This window comes from Pleurodeles waltl, chromosome 11 (assembly GCF_031143425.1).
Source record: "Pleurodeles waltl isolate 20211129_DDA chromosome 11, aPleWal1.hap1.20221129, whole genome shotgun sequence".
NCBI classification, from domain to species: Eukaryota; Metazoa; Chordata; class Amphibia; order Caudata; family Salamandridae; genus Pleurodeles; species Pleurodeles waltl.
This window is the reverse complement of record NC_090450.1, coordinates 923,763,243-923,783,145: the sequence shown is the minus strand read 5'-3', so window position 1 is coordinate 923,783,145 and position 19,903 is coordinate 923,763,243.

Genomic DNA, 19,903 nt, shown 5'->3' with positions numbered 1-19,903 from the left:
GATTTTTGGCACCAGTGCTAGAGAGAGCAGTATAGTTCCCGATCACTGTAGATCTGAGGCTTTTCTTTTCCATGTGACGCAAGGCAGCAACTTTCATTGCTGTGCGGCGTTGTGATCGTTTGCCAAATCCGTACTGCAGTGTCTAAACCTACATGTTGGAGTTTCCAAGGCAAATCTAACTTGGCTACGCCTTTGGGTTGGACTGGAACTTGGGACTCCTGTAAGTCTTCTTGCCTGGTCCTCTCCTAGCGAAAGAGCTGAACCTCAGCAATAAGTGGACCCAAGTCATCCTAGTGGGTCTTGATTGGGCCTGGAGAGTGAGGTGGTCAGAACTTCTGGCCATTAATATCTGTCCTCCGATCTGGGTGCCTGTTTAAGAGGATCTTCTGCTGCAGCAGTATGGCAAGGTCCTGCACCGACCTTGCACCTCCATGCTTGGAGACTCAGCGGCGACAGTTTATTGCTTTTGATCTCCCTCCAGAGGTAAATGTCATTTTGGCAACTAGGTGCCCCTCTTACAACACCATCTATGAAGGACAATGGAAGAGGTTTTTTATGTGCTGTTCTATTAGGCATGTCCAGCCCTACAGGCCCAGTTATCTGACGTCCTTTTCTCCCTATCATTAGCCCAGAAATGCCTTGCAGTGGCCACAGTTAAATATTATTTGTTGCCCTTATGGCTTATCAGGTAACTGTAAAAATGCAGATCTCTGTTTAAATCACCTGTTTTGATGCCTTTTCTAAATCGTCTAACCAATGTTTCTGGCATAGCCTTGTGTGGTGCCGCAGTGTAATCTGAATTTAGTTCTCAGAGTTCTGATGTGCACCCCATTCGAGCCATCTTTCAGTTGCCCGCTAAGGTCGCTAATGTTGTAGATGGGCTTCCTAATAGCGATCCTGTCAGCTCATTGCAAGAGTGAGCTACAAGCACTCTCTGCAACAACTGTACACCACCTTCTTCCTGGACAGGCTGGTGCTAAGCACTAAGTCAGGGTTCCTCCTGAAAGTTGTCGCAAATTCCACATCAGACCGTCTTGTCACCCTGTCCGTGTTCTTTGCCCCACTTCATCTGTCCTATGAGGAAGAAAGACCCCCCATCACATAGACCTGGAAAGAGCTCTGAGCTTCTGTAGTGGATGAACAGCTCTTTGTTGGCTTCTCTGGTACAATGAAAGGAAAGTCGGCGCAGAAACGGACCATCTCCAGACGCTTGTTCCTTGTATAGACATATGCTATGGATTGGCCAAAAAACAGCTGCAGAAAGATCTGCAGGCTCATTACACCAGAGCCAAGACTGATAGCACCACGCTGGTTTGCAGAGTGCCTGCCTTGTGCATCTTCCAGGCTGCAACATGGTGTCAGTTCACATGCTCATGTAGCACTACTTTCTGGATTGCCAGGCCCAGCGGGAGGGGCACTGCCAGTGCTTAATTTGTAAATTAAAACGTGCTGGTGCTGAAAGCCCTCCTCTTAAACACGTGGCTGCTGCAATTAAGTGTGCGACCAAAGAATACTGAGGCGGTGTAAGCCTGAAGCCATCTCGGGCCTCTTCAATCCATTTAAAGCCACTCCCTGCCCCTTCAGCTCACTCTTGCAGCTTTCTGCTTTCTCCCATTGTGAAGCTTTTTCGTGTTTCTCTTCCTCCGTCTTTCCCAAATGTGTATTTTGCTCGCTGTAAATGCTTGAGGCAGAACAATAAGCGCCAGCCCTCTAAAATAAGTGCTGGTGCTCTTCACCGGAAACAACAAGCACAAATTAAGCACTGGGCACTGCACCAGCTCCATCCTGCTGCATCCAGCCTCGGTCTGAGCCGCTTCTCAAGGTGAGAAATCTGCTGTTAGAAGAATCCATCAGAAAAAAAAAATACTTACCTTCAGTAACGCTTTTTCTGATGGGTAATCTGAGCATATTCCTCACCAATTTACCCTCAACCATGTTCAGTGGAACAGCCTTATTCTTTTCTCCATCTCAAATAGGTCACAATTGGATATCTGCACACTGTAATATCTGATTAAATCTGACGGCACAGACGGATATCAGAAGGAAAATGACGTTAACATGCGGAAGCACCAACGTCACTTCCAGAGTGGAACAAACCCAACAGAGCCATTCGACGCCAGCTGCTGGTGTGTGAGGAAATTACTGAGGGGGAAGTAAAAACAAATCTCTAGATCCAGACTGGTGCTTGGAGGCGCTCACAAGGTGAGGAATCAATGGTTATATAGAGTATCCACCAGAGAGAGTGCCAGAAGCCAAGTGACTTTTTCGTCTAGCATAGATTTTGTACTTGGCTGGTACTACATTACAAACTTCCATACTTAGACAAACTTTAATACATTTCACACATTGGATGTGTGCTTTACAGTGCACACATGCAATTTGTGAAATGCTTCAATAAATAAATACATCACTTCCACTTGACGCATGTCTCTGTGAGGCATTATTTTTTGCTGCAATGCCAGGTCTGACTTTCTTTGTAGATTTGGCTTTGCATAAAAGTGGTAGTGTTGGAACACCCTAGTACCAGCAAGATGGAACGTTCTCTTAACACAAGGTTGGGCTGCTTTTAGGGCAGCTTTCCAGTGACCATGTGCCTCTTGTCACAAATGAAAATTTATATTTAAGCAGGACACATGCAGAGGCTTGGTGATCGGTTTCCCAGATCCTGCTGTTGGGGAGAATAGCGCTTTTATCGACTTGTCAAACAGGTTTCTATAACTTTCTACCAATAACTTATAACTCAGCATATGCTAGCTGATCACCGACTGAATTGGTTCACATGCCTTTTTTTTTGTATCAGTTTAATCGAAGAATGGGTTGGCTCATGGGAAAATGCCTTATTCAGAATAGTGAGGTGAGAAGGGGTGCCCCGATGAACGCCGCAGTGAACAGTAGGCTGATTTCACTAACACTACGTGAAATAGGAACGAATTAAGATGCTGATGTGATCCCGCATTTTAACACCAGCTGGAACTAGTGCGGCAGCTTTAAACTGGCTGTTCTTCAGTGAGGAGATATCCAGGAAAAGCTAAGATACGAACTACTCTCCTATTCCAACTATGTTTCCTCTGTTGGGGAAAGCACCATCTGAGGATCTCTGCACCCCACGTCACTGTGCATTAATCAGGCCTCGGTACCCCAGGATCACAGGGTATGAGAGAACAACCAGCGTGGCCATAAGCAGGGTCCTCTCTGACTTGTCTACACGTATCCCTCAGTGGCCAGATGCACCTCGAGTCCAGCCCTTCTCAGTCACTTCCTGTAAGGCCCAGTATCCTATTTAATGCATAGCCTGGGGGTGTATAGTTAAAGGGTCTCTAAGGGCACCTTACTGTTAGATTCTGGTACTCCGGGTTCAAGCCCAAATCTCTAGCCCGGCTGTGCCTTAAAAAGTATCTTGCCTGTGCAAACGCTTGTACTCTAATCACTTACTACCTGATGTTTACCTCCTGTCCTTTGATTCTAATTCTTGATAATGACCCAATTATCTTATCACTGGTAATTTCCACTTGTCAGATCACCAAAGCTTAATTCCCTAATGCCTCACTATTGATATCTACACTTGTTTATCACTCCTCCCCTCTTGGATGCAGCACTTGATATACTACTGTTGTAGTTACACTGCTGATGGGATTTGTTTTTTTACTTCACCTACCACCCTGTGCATTTCATTTACCTTGTACTATGCAAACTGCTCACAACAGTCTTGGGCCTCTTCCACCATCACTGACTGTGTATGTGCACTACCACCAGTCTCCACTCTCACCGACATGTTTACATTCACCATCACAGTTCTTCTTTTTGCTTACTTCCTATTACAAAAACCTATGTGCACACACCTTCTACCTCAGCTTCTATTCCACGTATTCACTATTTTGTCCCCCTCAGATCCATCTCTTTTTTTCCCCTCACAGACACCATCTCAGAGGAAAATACAATCCTAATATTTACCTACTCTATGTTAATGTAAAGCAGAGTGCATAGTTCTACCATAAACCCTACACTGTGCTCTCCATCTCAGTCTGACTCTGAAATGCCAGCTGTCTGCCATAGAACTCCCTTCATCACTGACTCACATAAGCCACTACTACATTTCACTGTCATGATAGATGCATGAATTCACACCCATAGATTTGCCACTCCTAATGCTCTCCACTCTAATTCTGCCTCCTTCCAACACACTCATGCTGAGGGCGGTGGGGTTGGTATTCTTCTAAACAAGTCTCTTTTCACCACGCAAGACTACTAAACCTACAACTCCTCCATCATCCTTTGAATTCCATTTCTATTACAGCACTTGTTAGGGGTCAAGTATTATTAACTTCTACCAACCCCCAGGTCCATTTCTACACTGAGATGAACTCTACTCTTTTCTTAACTCACTATCCCTCGCCACAGCTCCAATAATCCTCTGTGACTTCAATTTGATTCTTTGCAACCAACTCCACCACACACTATTCTCATAACTTTTGTCCGATCACTCATTCAATGACCACACTCACCAGCAAGTAAGAACACTTATTCCCATACTGATCTCAAGTTTGTATTCTCATTCAAAGCCAACTCTCTGTTGGATACTCCCAACGGCAGATTCCTGACCCTTTGAGTCATCCCAGACCCCAATCGGGATCAGGAAAACTGTCAAAAATAGCTCCCATGTGCCGACACGTCCTACCATACAAGTCCATGGTACTCTTTCCCACCACAGGAAATGACGACACAAGCTGCATAGTTGCCTCACCCTTGCACTCTGAGATAAGTTTATCGTTTTCCTGCAGGCTTTGTTGTAGATCCAGAGTTCTTCTCATAAATGTAGTCAATGTATTATTCATTTTGTGAAAACATTTTTCATTGGTGTGCAGGATTTAAGTCTTGGTACATCTGCATGAATGTTTGAATGAATGACATGATTTATAGAGCATGATCAGCTGCCCAAAGGGCGTCATGGAACTAGCCAACAACTAAAAGGCGTATATTGTAAAATGCTAAAATGCAGCAAATAGTAGGTCTTCAGCAATGTCCTGAACTGGTTCTCATTGTTTGTGGCACACAGAGTGTGTTGCCGGTTTTCTCAGGTAGGGATTTTAAATAGTCTGCTCAATCTCAATGATCAATTTGGGGAAACAATGCAGTAATCTCACACAAAGATATTTTGGTCCAGTACTGTAGTAGGCTCTGTGAAGAAAGATGAGAAATTTGAATTGAATGTGCTTATTAACTGGTAGCCAGTGAAACTGTCCAAGAGAGAACAGTGACTGGCCAATCTGAGAACCTATTGGGCTGTTTCGAACTACCAGCAGCCGCTAAATCAACATCTTAGGGAGACTTAAGTATAGACTTTTTGCATGGTCTATTCTAGAGGTAATTCATGCATGACCCAGGCTTTAAAAGCTTTGCCCCATTTTTTTACCCCTCCTTCCCCCCTTGCAACATTTTTGCATGGGAGTATAAATATGGTAAGGCCGTAGAGTAATTTTTTGCACGGGAACGCCTACCTTGCATCTCATTAAGGCAAGGTAGGTCTCCACTTCCCAAACATGACTTTAACTCCATAAATGTGGCGCTAGACAGGTCTAGCACCAAAGTATAAATATGGAGTTAGTTTTGCACCGAATTAGAGTTAAAAAAATGACACTAATTCGGTGCAAACAGAGTATAAATTGGTCAGCAAGATGTCAAGCTGTACATTGCTGAACACAAAGTAGTAGGGGCAATCCTATTTGAATTCTCAAGCCTAGTTGCAAACATTGGGTAAGTCCAAGATGAAGCTGAAAGACAAATCTCAGTGCAAAGACAAGAATGCCAAATGGTATTTGAACCCGGCAACTTATTGAAATCTTGCAGCTTGGGCCATCAACTATGGCAAAATCCTATCTTCAGCCCGTGCAGTGGATCCTCTTTTTAGGATTTTTCCTGGATAAGGTAGCTTTGCTTTTCTCCCATTGCAGTGAGCCCAGGACATTCAGGCATTGATCCCAATGTTTTGTGTTCTGGCTGGGCTCCATTTCCAATTGGTTCTGAAGCTTCTTGGAGCCCACTGACCTTTTGCATACTACTGGATCTAACATGTGATCCCATTCTCATATAGTTGTGTAGAATTTATAAAAATCCTAATTCCTGTTCGTAAAAGAATTGCAGTATATCACTCAAACCAAAATTGATCTCCATAAAGTTTATAAGAGCACCTATTCTGTTCATGAAACATCTCTTCCACATGTTCCCAATGAACAAGTTACTTAACCATCGGTAACACTCTTTCTGTCAAGTAATCTACCTAGCCACAGATTCCACACATTTTGAGTACTCCCCAGATGTCAGTCTGGATCCAGGAACGTTTCAGCAGTACATCTGCACCTTGCAGTTCTGCACAGATGCTGCTCTGCTCTGGAAATGACATGGAGGGCCTATATTGTCATAACTCCCACGCTCTGACATCAGTTGCTTTCAAGACTATTCGTTCCCCATCAGATGCAGAGCCCTAAAATCAAATTGGTAGACAGGGTGCATATTCCTAGACTTGACTCTATTAATTGAGAGAGTCCAATTGCAGAACAGGGAGGATGGGGAGCCCGGGTGGGGTTGGAGGTTCAGTGAGGAATGTGCATATAGACAGTCTCTACCAGAAACAGTGTGTTACTGAAGGTAACTTGTTCTTCTGATAAAGTCTTCAAGCTTCAGATTCCTCACCTTTTTAATAGATACCAAGAGAGTGCGAAGGCCTGCAAGCAGAACCCTGCCATGTTGTTACGACAGCTGGTCCTTCAGGAGGAGCAGCCTGATCGAAGGACATATGCTCAAGCCCAGGAGTTACCCAATCTGGAGTCACTAGGATGACTTTGGCCAGTCTGTACTGATCTTCATGATATCTTGGAGCAGGAGTGGTAGCAGTGGAAAGGCATGCGAGAGCCCAGAGTTCCACTCGAGGCGGAACTAGTATGCGAGTGAGAGATGCCTTGGTAACTCCAACAACCAGCAGTGCCAACATTGCACGTTCTTGGTGGTGGCAAACAGATCTAGACTAAGGTTCTCTCTCATATGCCAGGGGTCTTCAAAGTGGGGATGGGGGGGGGGGGGCGCAAAAGAAGCATTATGCTGGTAAAAGGGCTTTGTTGGAGTTGAAAAAGTGAGCAGCAGTAAACACTCTGTAATGGGCCATCGCTAACCAGTTTTGTTGTTTATACCCTAGCTGGGAGTATGTGTCAAAAGGGAAGGGGCTCCATATACTCTTCAAAACTCCCATCCCCCATTTTTAATAATCACACTGTTAATACTTTTACACATTACTATTATGGTCATGAAGGCCTTACTATGCTTGGCATCATGTATTTGATTGCATTTTAAAAACCATAACAGTACTTAACTTCGATGTTTAAATAAATCAACACATATTTAAACATTGCCAGCTTAGTAGAATTGTAAACAATTTGAAGGGAGGGGCACGATATTTTTTTCTTCATTCAGTGGGCTCAGCATTAAAATGTTTGAAGACTACGGTCATACGCAGAAGAGACCTTACCACACCTCAGGGTGTAACTGCCATTCGTGATCCACTAGGCATTGACATCTGATCTTGTCCGCTTTGAAATTCAAGGATCCTACATGGTGGTTCACCACCTGGAAAATTACTTGATGGTCCAACCATTTCCAGTGATCCAAGGCTTTCTGGCACAGGGGCCAAGACCTCATCCTGTTGTTTTTTTCTTCTTTTCTTTTCAGTGCCACTTGGCAGTGGTGTTCGTGAGCATCTGTACAAGTCTTCCTTTAATGGACTGCAAGAAGACTTTCAACATTAAGTGGAGGACCCTCATTTCCAGAAGGAGGCCATTGATCTCCACCTCTCCCAAATGGCTCCACTACAGAGAAATGATGCATCGGTTGTCTGTCACCTCTGGGTGGGGAAGGAAGAGGAGTTTGCCATTGACCCAGTTGGGGCCGAGCAACCACCTCTGCAGATCCTTTGCAGTCTCCTCTGAAATCTGAACGTGGATGGAGAGGTCCTCTTGATACTGGGCCCACTGGGACTTCAGATCCCTCTGCAAATCTTGCATATTCCACCTGGCGTAATCGACCAATAAGATGCAGGAGGCCATCAGTCCCAACAGCCGCAGTCACTACAATCCAGTACAGAGGCTGAAAGATCGGGATCATAGCCTGAATGTCCTGAACTCTCTTTCCCAGGGGCAAGGCACAAAACCGAACCGGGTCCAGAATGACTCGATGAAGGAGGGGAGGAGGGTGTGTTTGAAAAGGGGGCTCCTGTGAAGAAGCATATATGACTTGGCCATAGGAATGTCAGACCAAGATTCAAGTACCACTGTAGAACAATGAAAAGCGTGAGAGTTAACTTGGCAGTGTCTTCAGAAACCACCAAGGATGACCTGAAAAGAGCAGGAATGCTGATAACATAGTTCAAGAAACTCTTAATGGTAGATGCGGCCAGCCCCAAAAGGCAGCACTGCAAACTGGTAGTATCGAGCAGAGATACACCTGTGAACCTCTAGGACTAGCATGTGAATGCGATGGCCAAAACGACCTGGCTGAAGGAAAAAAATAGAATCTTCAAATCCGGGGGCCTGAGGCTCCTATCTATCTGGGGTTCGGGATGTGAAAGGAGTATAAGTTTGCTCCCCTCTCTGCTGGGGGAACAGCTCCTGTTTCCCTTCTGAGGCAAGGCAAGAACCTTTGCCTCTAAAACAGCAGTGTTGCATGTTGATAGTGAGCCTCAAAGATGACAGAATGTTCCTCTGAGTCTGGAGGTGCTGACGAGTGCCTGGGGCGAGCCCGCCTTCCACAGCCAGCCCTTGAGGTAGGGGAAGACTGGCACCCCAGACCTCTGAAGATGAGCTGCCACTACTGCTGTCACTTTCATGAACTCCTGATGGGCACTAGTGAGACCAAAGGGAAGCACAGCAAATGTTCCTGTCACACAACATACCACAGGTAGCGTCAATGGTCCGGCAGGATGGGAATGTGAAAATAGGCATCATGCACATCCAACGGCACCATCCACTCTCCAGGGTTGAAAGCAGACAATACCTGGGAGGGAGTATGCATCATAGATTTCTCCTTCCTGAGGAAAGCGTTGAGAGGGTGCATATCTAGAAAAGGTCAAAGGCCTCCATCTATACTGGGCACCAGAAAGTAGCGGGAATAGCAACCACACCCTACTTCTGGTACCGGCTCTCTCTCAACAGCCCCTTTGGCCAAAAGGGCTTGCACTTCCTGCCCCAAAACAGAGAAATGGTTCTCCATCAGTCATTGGTGGGCTGGTGGAAGGTGTAGCAGGGAAGAAAGGAATGGTAAGGCATAACCCCCAATACTCAGTTATTTCTTGTGGGTTTGACTGATTCTCTTGTCCAATATCTGATGTGTACAGAATGATGTGACCCCTATTATGAACAAAGCAAATTAAATTTGCAAAGTTTCCGTTAATCAATAATATTCTCCAAAAGTAAATATTCTCTATTGTTGAGCTGTAAATAGTACAGATTTATCCCTATAGAGAACCCTTGTGAATAATATAATGGTAGGTTATGTCCCCTGTGAACTATTTGCAGTACTCACCTATCAGAAGTAATCAGCTGCCAAACCCGGAATGAATTGCTGGATTCTGCCTCACACCGGGTAGCTGTGCTCTGTTAAGGGCATGCTAAAGAGGTTTAGCTGGCAGGCAGGACAGCCAGGGAGGTTGACAGACTAAGTGGCACACTGACCTTGGGTGCCTGGACACCTCAGTTACAAAACTTCTGGATTCCTTGAGGGGGATGGACAGGTTTGGTACTAAGGAGTGCCCCATCCAAAACCGCAAAAGGAACATAGGAACTGGTGCAGTTGGATAGGACGGGATGAGAGGCTCAGAGAGAAAACAGTAGCGCTGCCCTCTTCAACCAATTTGAGAGCAGAATCAGCCCTGTCCCCAAAGAGGCCCATGCCATCAAAGTGCATGTCCATCAGAGAGGTCTGAATGTCACTGGACAACCCAGTCAGTCGCAGCCACGCATGGCAACACTGGTGTCAATGGCTCGCTCAATGGAATCGTTGGTGTCCAAGCCACAACAAATTGTGAACTTGGCTGCATCCTGCATTGCTTGAGCCAGGATGGTACAAATGGCATTAGGCACAACAGGAAGAACTTATGCCACTGAATCCCAAAGGGCATGAGAGTAGCACTTCAACATGCAGCCGGCATTGACAGATCAGAGGGCCAAGCTGGTGGAGGAGAAGACCTAATTGCTGATAGTTTTCATTCACTTAGAATCTCTGTCGGGGGAGTGGTAGGGAATGTTTTCGAGTTAGGCCGACTTGTGGAGGCTTGCACTACAAGACTGTTGCGTGAAGGGTGCTGCAAAAGGAAGGTAGGGTCACCCGGAGCAGGGTAATAGCACCTGGCAATTTGTTGAAGAGGGAGGCCACAGCAAGATTTGGCCCAGGCCCCCAATATAGTGTCCATCAGCAGCTGACTAAATGGAAGAAGAGGCTCAGCAGAAGTCTGTCCTGGTTGCAGGACGTCCGTAAGAACATTAGTTTTTACCTTCATGGTGGGGAGCTAGAGATTGAGAACTTCAGCCACCTTAGGCATACGAATAGGGTAAGAGGCAAATTCCTCTGCGGCTGATCTGGGGGGAAAAAAAAGCCATCTCCAGAGAGGTAGCATGGCCACTAGCCTCCTGCAAGTCATACCAATTGTCATCATTATAGGGTTTTGCTAACTCATCACCCTGGTCCTAGTAGTTATCAGAATGGGTGTCAAAGAGAGACTGAGGGCTGCCTCCTGTGAGGGGTTGATATATCCAAGGGGAGGAGAAGGTGCCTCAGGCAGAATCAGGTGCAACTTTAGTGCAGGTCAGATCGGTGCCAGCTCTACATCGGAAAGTACTATTGGGGTCCTCCTCTTCTGGTATCAATGGAGTCAGCAATGGTGTCAAAGCACCTGGGCCTGGTACTGTTCTCAGGGCTGGAAGTGGAGCTGGAGACAAAATGGGCTCAGAGGGTCCCACTGGTGCCGAATGCAAACCTCCAGATGGAGGGCCTCAGGGGTGCACTAGAGGGAGTCTGTAAGGATGCGAGAAGCCAGAACATAGCTGAGCGGAACTCTCTGATCTGAAGTGGCATTGCATTCCACCCTGGAACCTCTGATTGTGTAGGCACAAGTTGCAGGATCAAGTCAGCTGACTTTGGGAGCAAGATAGGAGGGAGTGGCACCGCTCCGTGCCAGCTCATGCAAGTGGCGTGAGGGAGCGAAGTCCCGCCTCAATTTCTCATGTTTCTTTTTAGATTTACCTGATGACTTGGCGCATGACAAAGACGACCTCTCCAGCAGCTCCAAAGAGTCCGGAAATTGGATCAGGAACAAACCTTGGAAGTGGACTGCGACCTGGAGCAGCCCCGATGAAGACTGAACTCTCAAGCAGTTCGAATGAGTCTGGAACGGGACCAGGAATGAACCTTTAGACATGGACCGTGACTTGGAGCAGCCGGGACAAGGCGTCTTTTTGTGCTTGGTGACGTAGAGCTTCGTCTCACGTTTCCTGATGGTCTTTGGGTTCATTGACGCACAGGTGGTGCAGACTTTGCGGTCGTGGCTTGACTCCAGGCACCACAAGCATTCCAGACATTTGTTTGTGACAATCCCTACATGGCTTGAAACCTGTAGTTTTCGGAGATGACATCCCTATCACACTGCAAGAATTTTGAGGTGAATTACTCGGACAGACACAAAGAAAACTCTGGATCAGAGTCTGGTGGCATGGAAAGAAAGAAACTCACATCAGCACGCAGAATTGTGCTCAAAAGTCCAAAACATAATTTGGGTCTGAGCTGCAAAGTGCCACCTTCTGGCACGCTGAGGTGCTGCTGAAATGTTTCAGATCTAGTCTGATGTCTGGGGAGTATTCAAAAGATGAGGACTCTGCAGCTAGAAATCTCCATCAGAAAGATCACGCTCACGATACTACAAGGGACCAACATACTTGCTTACGGACTTACCAAGGTCCTCTTTAACTTCGGCGTACCTAGGATGCACTTACCTGTTACCGATGACACCATTTCTAATACAACGTGTCACAATTGACGGGTCGACACACGAAATCGGACTCCCATTCTACACCTGTTTGAACACAGGTGCCTCCTTTACATGCCTCATTAAGGTACTCCTTCCTTTTACTGCCAATATAGCCTTGATGAAGTCACAGTTGTGACGAAACATGTGTTGGCTGTGCCTGTTTGACTGTACCTTGGGATTCACAAATATTAATCTGAATAAAGGCCTACTGGAACACCAAGAAGAATACTGAAAGATTTACCTACTAAACTGCTACATACAAGCTTTTACTTATACTCTTCTAATTTGTATGTTGTTGAGTGCTGTGGTCATTTCCTGCTCATTCCATCAGAAAGAACATGTTTATATTAATCCACCATTGTATTAAGAGCTATACTATAGTCTGAGCACAACTTTCACCATATGTCTAAAAATGATGTTAAAATCCACTTATAGAATATTAACCAGTATTATATTCAATGTTCTGAACTAGCAGTATGTTGCACAAATAATTAGTAAATACTCAGCTGAAAGTTCAATAAACAAAATCAATTGTATGCTGATGACTTACTTGCTCTAATTGCCACGCTGAAAAAATCACCTCAAATAATGGATTTGATCATGTTTATTTGAAGTAATCCCATTGGTTGTATTAACTCGTAATGGTTACCTGTAATATGCAAACATTCCAAAGCGAATAACAGGTTGCTAACAGAGAGAGAGAGAGCGAAAGAAAGAGAGCGAGCGAGAGACACACACACACACACACCCTCCCACCCACACCTAATGTTGTTCCTACATGAGAACTAAACTCTTGTTTCCTTAATGAGCCTCTCACCTGCAATCTTTCTTTGCTGTCTACTATCATTTCTAGAACACACTGCGATCTATACCACCCATAATAAACTATGCCCTTGCTCCTACATTTGTATCTGTTCTCTTTCATGCTTATCCTCCAATGTAAACTTCTCACTCTATCCTGTAACAATTAAATGTTAACACATCGCAGGGTATTTTATTGTGAGAATCAAAGCAGAAATGTACCAGTGTGTTTCTTCAAAGAACTATCACCTAAGTCTTTCTTTACTTTTCATTGTAGTGTAAATAACATTTCTACCTACACCATTCATATCAAGCTATACTCGGTCTCTGACCAAGATGTACTAGTTCCGTTGGGGGACATAAACCATTTGTGAGGTGTTGCGTCCTGCATTATACTAACAGTGTCTTAGCCAGATTCTCAAGAAAATGTTTTGTACCTCAAAGTTTTGCCTTAATTTGAACTGTAGGTTACTGATTACAAAGATTCAACATGTATATGAAGCAATTCCTTTGTATGGTAAAACGGATCACCTGGTCACCTGTTAATAAAAACTGTACACTTATACAACGTGTGCCAGGTAACCAAAGTTAAAAATGTATTGCCACATGATTCTGTAAACCAAAGCGTTGAAAGTTCCTCAATATGTGGTTATTAGTGTTAGATACCATACTGTATAATATTCTATACTATCCAGTTCATGGCAGTCACTATGATATTCTAAACAAATCTACATATGACCAGTGAATGCAGTCACTAAAGATAACTTGATTCTTGTCCAGCACATTTTAATGTAAGGATCATTCAAACTCACAGTAACAAATAATTACTGTATTCAGACTTGGTTCTAACATTGCTTTGAAAAACACACACTACCTTCGCCAGGAACAAAATGCACAGGACCAACTTGGATGAGCTTGCTCAGCCTGGTGATGGCCACCAGAAACATTTTATTCAGGATCAACAAACCCATGGGGCACCTGTGAAGAAGCATATATGACTTGGCCATAGGAATGTCAGACCAAGATTCAAGTACCACTGTAGAACAATGAAAAGCATGAGAGAAAACTTGCCAGTCTCTTCAGAAACCACCAAGGATGACCTGAAAAGAGCAGGAAGGCTGATAACATAGGTCAAGAAGCTCTTAATGGTGGATGCGGCCAGACCCAAAAGGCAGCACTGCAAACGGGTAGTGATGTAAACCCACTGTCGAGCAGAGATACACCTGTGAACCTCCAGGACTAGCATGTGAATGCAATGGCCAAAAAGACCTGGCTGAAGGAAAAAATGTGAATCTTCAAATCCGGGTGCCGGAGGCTCCTATCTATCTGGGGTTCGGGATGTAAAAGGAGTATAAGTTTGCTCCCCTCGCGCCGGGGGAACAGCTCCTGTTTCCCTTCTGAGGCAAGGCAAGAACCTCTGCCTCCAAAACAGCAGTGTGATCTGATGAGCAAGTCTGATTGGAGGGAGGGCGCTCTACAGGGGACATAAAAAAAGGGTATGTGCGCGCATCCCTAGCAAATTAATTGACTCTCCCATTGATTTGTGGTGACGGTACACGATCGTTCCAGGAAAGAAGAGATCCTTTCCCAGACTGAAAGCTTAAGGGTGTGGAATTAAAGCTCTGTTGGGGTTGTGGAAACTGCAGAAGGGGGACTGTTGCTGCTTCTGAATGAAAGAACTGGCCTGCTGAATGCACTGGATGAGGCAGCAGCCGGTGTCTTGAAGACAGAGGCCTTGAGAAGCCAAGTAAATGGTAATACTACTAGTAGAACTATCTGTCTGTGGGCGTCATACCAAGGGATTGTGCAATCCCAAAGCTTTGCACAATGCACTTCATGCTGTAGTCCACCTCCTCAGTGAACCATCTTTCTCAGTCATGTGGCATGTCTATGATGACAACCTAGATGTCCCAGAAGAAGCCCTTACAACACATCCAGGCATGGCTGCATTTGACTATGACCATGAAAAGAGCGTGTTATGGTAGCCAAAACTTGGCCAAACTTCACAATTTATTTGGAGGTGCTGAGCGCATTCCAGAATTATTGCAAGAACCGTCCCTTCATGTGTTGGCTAATAGTAACCAATCTGGCCATCTCTCACAGGGCATAGACATGGTTTCCCAAGTGACATTTGTTGTATGAATAGTAGAGCTCCGTGACACAGAGATTATGCATCCCATGGCATTCAGGCTCCTAGGTTCATGGTCTAGCAGTGGGATGTGGAACACAATGGGGTTCAGCTTTGCTGATGATGCCTGAACTACAAGGCTCTCCGGGGAGGCTGTGAAGAAGAAACCCAGGTTCCATCACAGGGGGTGGAGGATGGGGATACCCACGGGACGGATGAGATGCAGGGATCAAGGTTTACTGCCTTACAGTGGGAAGTGGACGCCCATAACAGATATGAGTTTATGGTGAACACAACGTGAGAGGTACCGAAACACTGCACTACACAAAAGCATTTGTATGGCCACTCGGGCAAGACAGGATTCCTTGAGTGAGCCCTTCAAAGCATGTTAAACACCCAGTCACAGAAACCACCCCATATCAAAAACTGGACCTGCTGTTAGTTGCACCGTTGTTGTTTTAATGTTGTTTATAAGACATGGTGATCAAGGATTACTTTTTCAATAACAGAAGCACACAGTGTCCAAGCGCCAAAAGATTGGACTAAGATGAGAACTTGGAGACACTTGACAGTATTCTGATGTGTGTCCAGATGTGGAGGGTGGGGGCGCTTGTATGTGCTATGCAACCTTAAAATAAAATTAATAAAATGACTTTCAAACAAAAAAGTAAGAAAAAACTCTTGTGAGGACTTGGAAGATCTTGTATTATAGAAATTTAGGATCAGCCGGTGCAGACAGGTGGCGTGTGATCTGCCAGGCGCAAAAATTGTTTCTTCAATGCGGCAGTGCGGACTGCAACGCCTTGTTAAACTTAAGAAACGTCTGAGGAGCTGTGGAAGGCAATAGTACAATTGCTGTCCAAATATTTGAAGTAGCTCGCAGGGGCGACTTCAGTACCTTCTCAGCTTTACTTGATCCAGCGGTGAGAGAACATTTTCTCTGCAAGGGTGTAACAGGTTAAGGGTTATCCTGTTCCCAAATGCATGTAGGCTGCTGGTGCACTGGAGGTCCGGATGTAGACTAGGATCACTTTTAATGTGGAAGAATCTTCCTCCTCTTTGGTGCGCGTGAATTAAAAATTAAGCATGCCCAGGGCACTAGAATCCGAGCCGAATATCTGTACCCATAAGTAGAGGCTGTGCCCACGGTTTGTCTTACAAGGAAGCCTCCCCCTTTTGTCTGGCAGAAATGAGGATCTCAGCAGTTTTAGGCGGTACTGGTTAAAGCAAGACATGACACAACTCAACAGCGATGCTGATGTGGGAGATGCCATCTAAGGCAGCTTTGGAGCTTGGCAGGTTGGTGCTTTGGGCATAGTGGCCTGAAGCAGTGTGGAGCTGGAAAATGTTGGGCCAAAGCTATCAATGGCACTGTGCCAGGAGGATCTGCCACCTCCTTGGAAGCCGAAAGGTTCAGAGTGGAGGGTCATTCCTGGAGAAATCCAACAAACCTACACCTGCAAGGGCTCAACAGACTGGCTGAAGCAACATAGAACTTAACTGCACCAACAGCGCTGCTGACACCATAGATAAATCAAAGGCAGCTTTGAACCTTGGTGTCTAGTGGCGGGGCCCTGAAGTAGTGCAGAGCTGGGAGGCCTATACGCTGAAGCGGCTCGCCAAGAAAACACTCCATATCCTTAGGACCTAAGCGCAGCCTGGAAGAGGTCCCGTATAGACTGATAAACCCATTTTACCCTCAAAGGATCAGCAGATTGAGCAGAAAACTCTAGTCACAGCTTATTTCGAGTCAGGACCAACTCTGAAAAGGAGGAAGGAACGGTGGTCAGGGTACGGTGCCGCAGACTCTCCATCAGTGCCAAGAATAGAACCTATTCTTAAACGAGGAAGAGGGCTTGTCCTTCCTTCTGTGATTTTGTGGGAATTCCCTTTGGAGGGCCGCTCGATTTCTGATGACTTACCGCATCCTGGGTTTCAAATACACACCGACGGGCCCTGTAACAGCATCCGCTAACAATATGGCAGTTTGATATAGCTCCGATGTTGGACTCTTACAGCATTAAACATACAGGTTGATTTCCACTGATTTCTGTGTTAATGGTCAGTCCTATTAACTAGTTATACTTCTTTTTCAGGGTTTTTTTTCTTCATTTTATTTTTTTGTTACCAACTTCAGTCGTATTTAGTTAACTCGCTTTGCTATTCTATAACTAGTTATGTATCAAATGGGGGCATTGTTCATTTACGTAGACACATTTCCAAAGAGGGCATTTGTTTTAGGGGAAAATAATCCCCCATGAGCTGGGAATGTTCTTATATGTTTTGGGGTTTAAGTTGCAAATCAGTCATAAGGCTCTCATGCAAGGAGGCCATCAAAGAGGGCGGAGGAGTGGAAGGGACTGGCGAATAGATGGTCAGTACGGTAAGGGGAGGGTGCACTAGTGCGTCAAAGTACGTTTGTCTTTCAGTACTGGAGCTCATCCTGTTCTTCTCCAGCTGCCATGCCTTGTTGTTTTATATTATGTGTACTGGTATAGCGCACACTTCACCCAGGCAGGTATCCAGGCGCTGGGCTGGCTCCGAATGGTGGCCTAATGGACGAGCCAGGTTTTCAGTTTCTTAAGGAATTCTAGGACGGAGCTGATGTGCTGAAGAGGTGGGATCAGGTTTTGGAAGCTAGGTATGAGTAAGCACGCCCACCGGCTTTGGCTCTTCTGATGCAAGGGACGTGGGCAGCACAAGGTCCAGAGAGGTGGGCCTGAAGTAGCAAATGTCAGACCTCCAAGTCTTTGCTTAGCGAGTTTAAACCCTTAACTCTAAAATTATGGTATCTTGTTCTAGAGTGGATAACACGTATAGTCAGCCAGTGGGAATCATCCACTACATACCTGAACACTTATTTTGTAACTAAGTTTGCGCTATACAAACTCAATTACCTCCATAAGTAAATGCTGTTTATAAAGAAGTGGCAGATGAGGGCTGGACACTAGAGTTAAGCTTCTGGGATCATAGTCTACCTTTCCGTTCCTACTGGTGGTATCTAGAGACCCTCCCGCCACCTTTTAGTGTGGTAAACAATTTGGCCTTCAAATTTGATAAAGAAACCTCTTGTGAACCTCAGGTTAACTCTGCAGTATCAGCACGCTCCTCTGCAGCGGCCTAAAGTAATCCTCAGAGAACGCTGCCCTATGGTAGGAGCGGACAGTATTCGCTCGATGCTGGATTGTGGCAATGGTGATTATTTAGGACCCCCGCAAAGCAACTAGCCAGATTACAGCTAGTTCAATATATTGCAGGGAGACTGGTCTACGTCCTGCGTAAATTCGACCAGGTCACTAAGGCTAAGTGGAAACTGCATTGGTTACCGGTGGTACAAAGAATTTGCTTTAAATCACTGTCTAACTCGCCAGGCTTTATTTAGCACAGAGGTTCAATCAATCAATCACGGAATTTGTAAAGCGCACTACTCACCCGTGAGGGTCTCAAGGCGCTGAGGGGGGGGGGGGGGGCTGCTACTGCTTGAGAAGCCAAGTTTTGAGAAGTCTCCTGAAGGTAAGGAGGTCCTTGGTCTGACGCAGGTGGGAGGGAAGAGTGTTCCATGTCTTGGCAGCGAGGTGCAAGAATGATCTGCCGCCGGTGGATGTTGTGTGGATGCGTGGGATGGTGGTGAGGGCGAGGCGGAGCAGAGTTGTCGGGTCAGGGTGTAGAAGGAGAGCCGTCTGTTGAGGTACTCTGGTCCGGTGTTGTGCAGTGCCTTATGAGCGGGGACTTTAATAATGGCCAGGGTTACCAAGCAAATTCTAGATCACCCCCTCCACTCATGTCTGCAATTCCTCGTTGGAATTAGCTTATGTTTTTTTCACTCTATCCCAGACCATTTAACTTTTCTTTAAACAAAACTGAAATTCCAGGTTTTTGTCTGAAGGACTAAGGGGCAGAGTTAAGAGCCCCTAGCGCCTCCTTGCCCACATTAGCATCATTTGTATTTACGCTAATGTGGCCCAATGAGGCAAAAACTGCAGCGCCAGATTTGAAAAGTGGCGCAATGCATGCATTGTGCCACTTTGTAATCCTTTGCGCTACATCATGCCTGCGCCAGACATAATGTATGCAAATGGGGGTTTGCCTGTTAGGGGGGCCAAACAAAATGGTGCAAATAAATCTAAGAGATTTCTTTGCGTCATTTTTTTTCAGCACTTTTAATGCCTGCTCAGAGTAGGTATTAAAAGGAGGCACACCATTGTTTACAGTGGGCTTTGCAGGATTACCATCAACATTTTTTATGCTAATCCTGCAAAGCTCAGAACTAGCGTCAAAAATGTTGATGCTAGTTCCCTAACTACCGCCATGGTACGCCATATCTTAGGTACGGTGCACACATGGTGGCATTAGGGGGGCACTAAGGGGCCCCAGAATCAGGCCCTAAGTTTCTGAATTCTTAAGTCAATAATCTCTTCTGTTTCAGTTCTCTCTCTGACAATGTCATTTGGGCCAAAATGCCTTTCAGGTATACACTGCACTTACTAACACATACCAATTTATTCACGCTTAAGAAGAGCAAGAATTCAGAGGGGCTGGTGCGGGCAAACGTCAAATGCTGCATTTGGCTCCCTCTAATTGTTATCCATGGAAAAGCAAGAAGAGTTGGCCCACGTGGCTCTGATGTACAAGCAAATACCACTATTCAAAAAGACAATACAAATTATGCCAACAAAAAGTCACACGTCCCAACCATGTTCATAGTACAATCCATGCTGCTGCCTTTAATCAGACTACACTTACCAGTGTCAATATTACATCAAACGTGCATGAACTCGGAGGATGCAACAAACCTCGCGTGGATGGCATCTGGAAGGGACCTTTGGTCACACATTTTCCTGATTTGGTGTTTAAGAGGAATGTCAATTGATAAGAAAAGAACACACATTTTCTTGCTTTTGCTCTCTCATTCA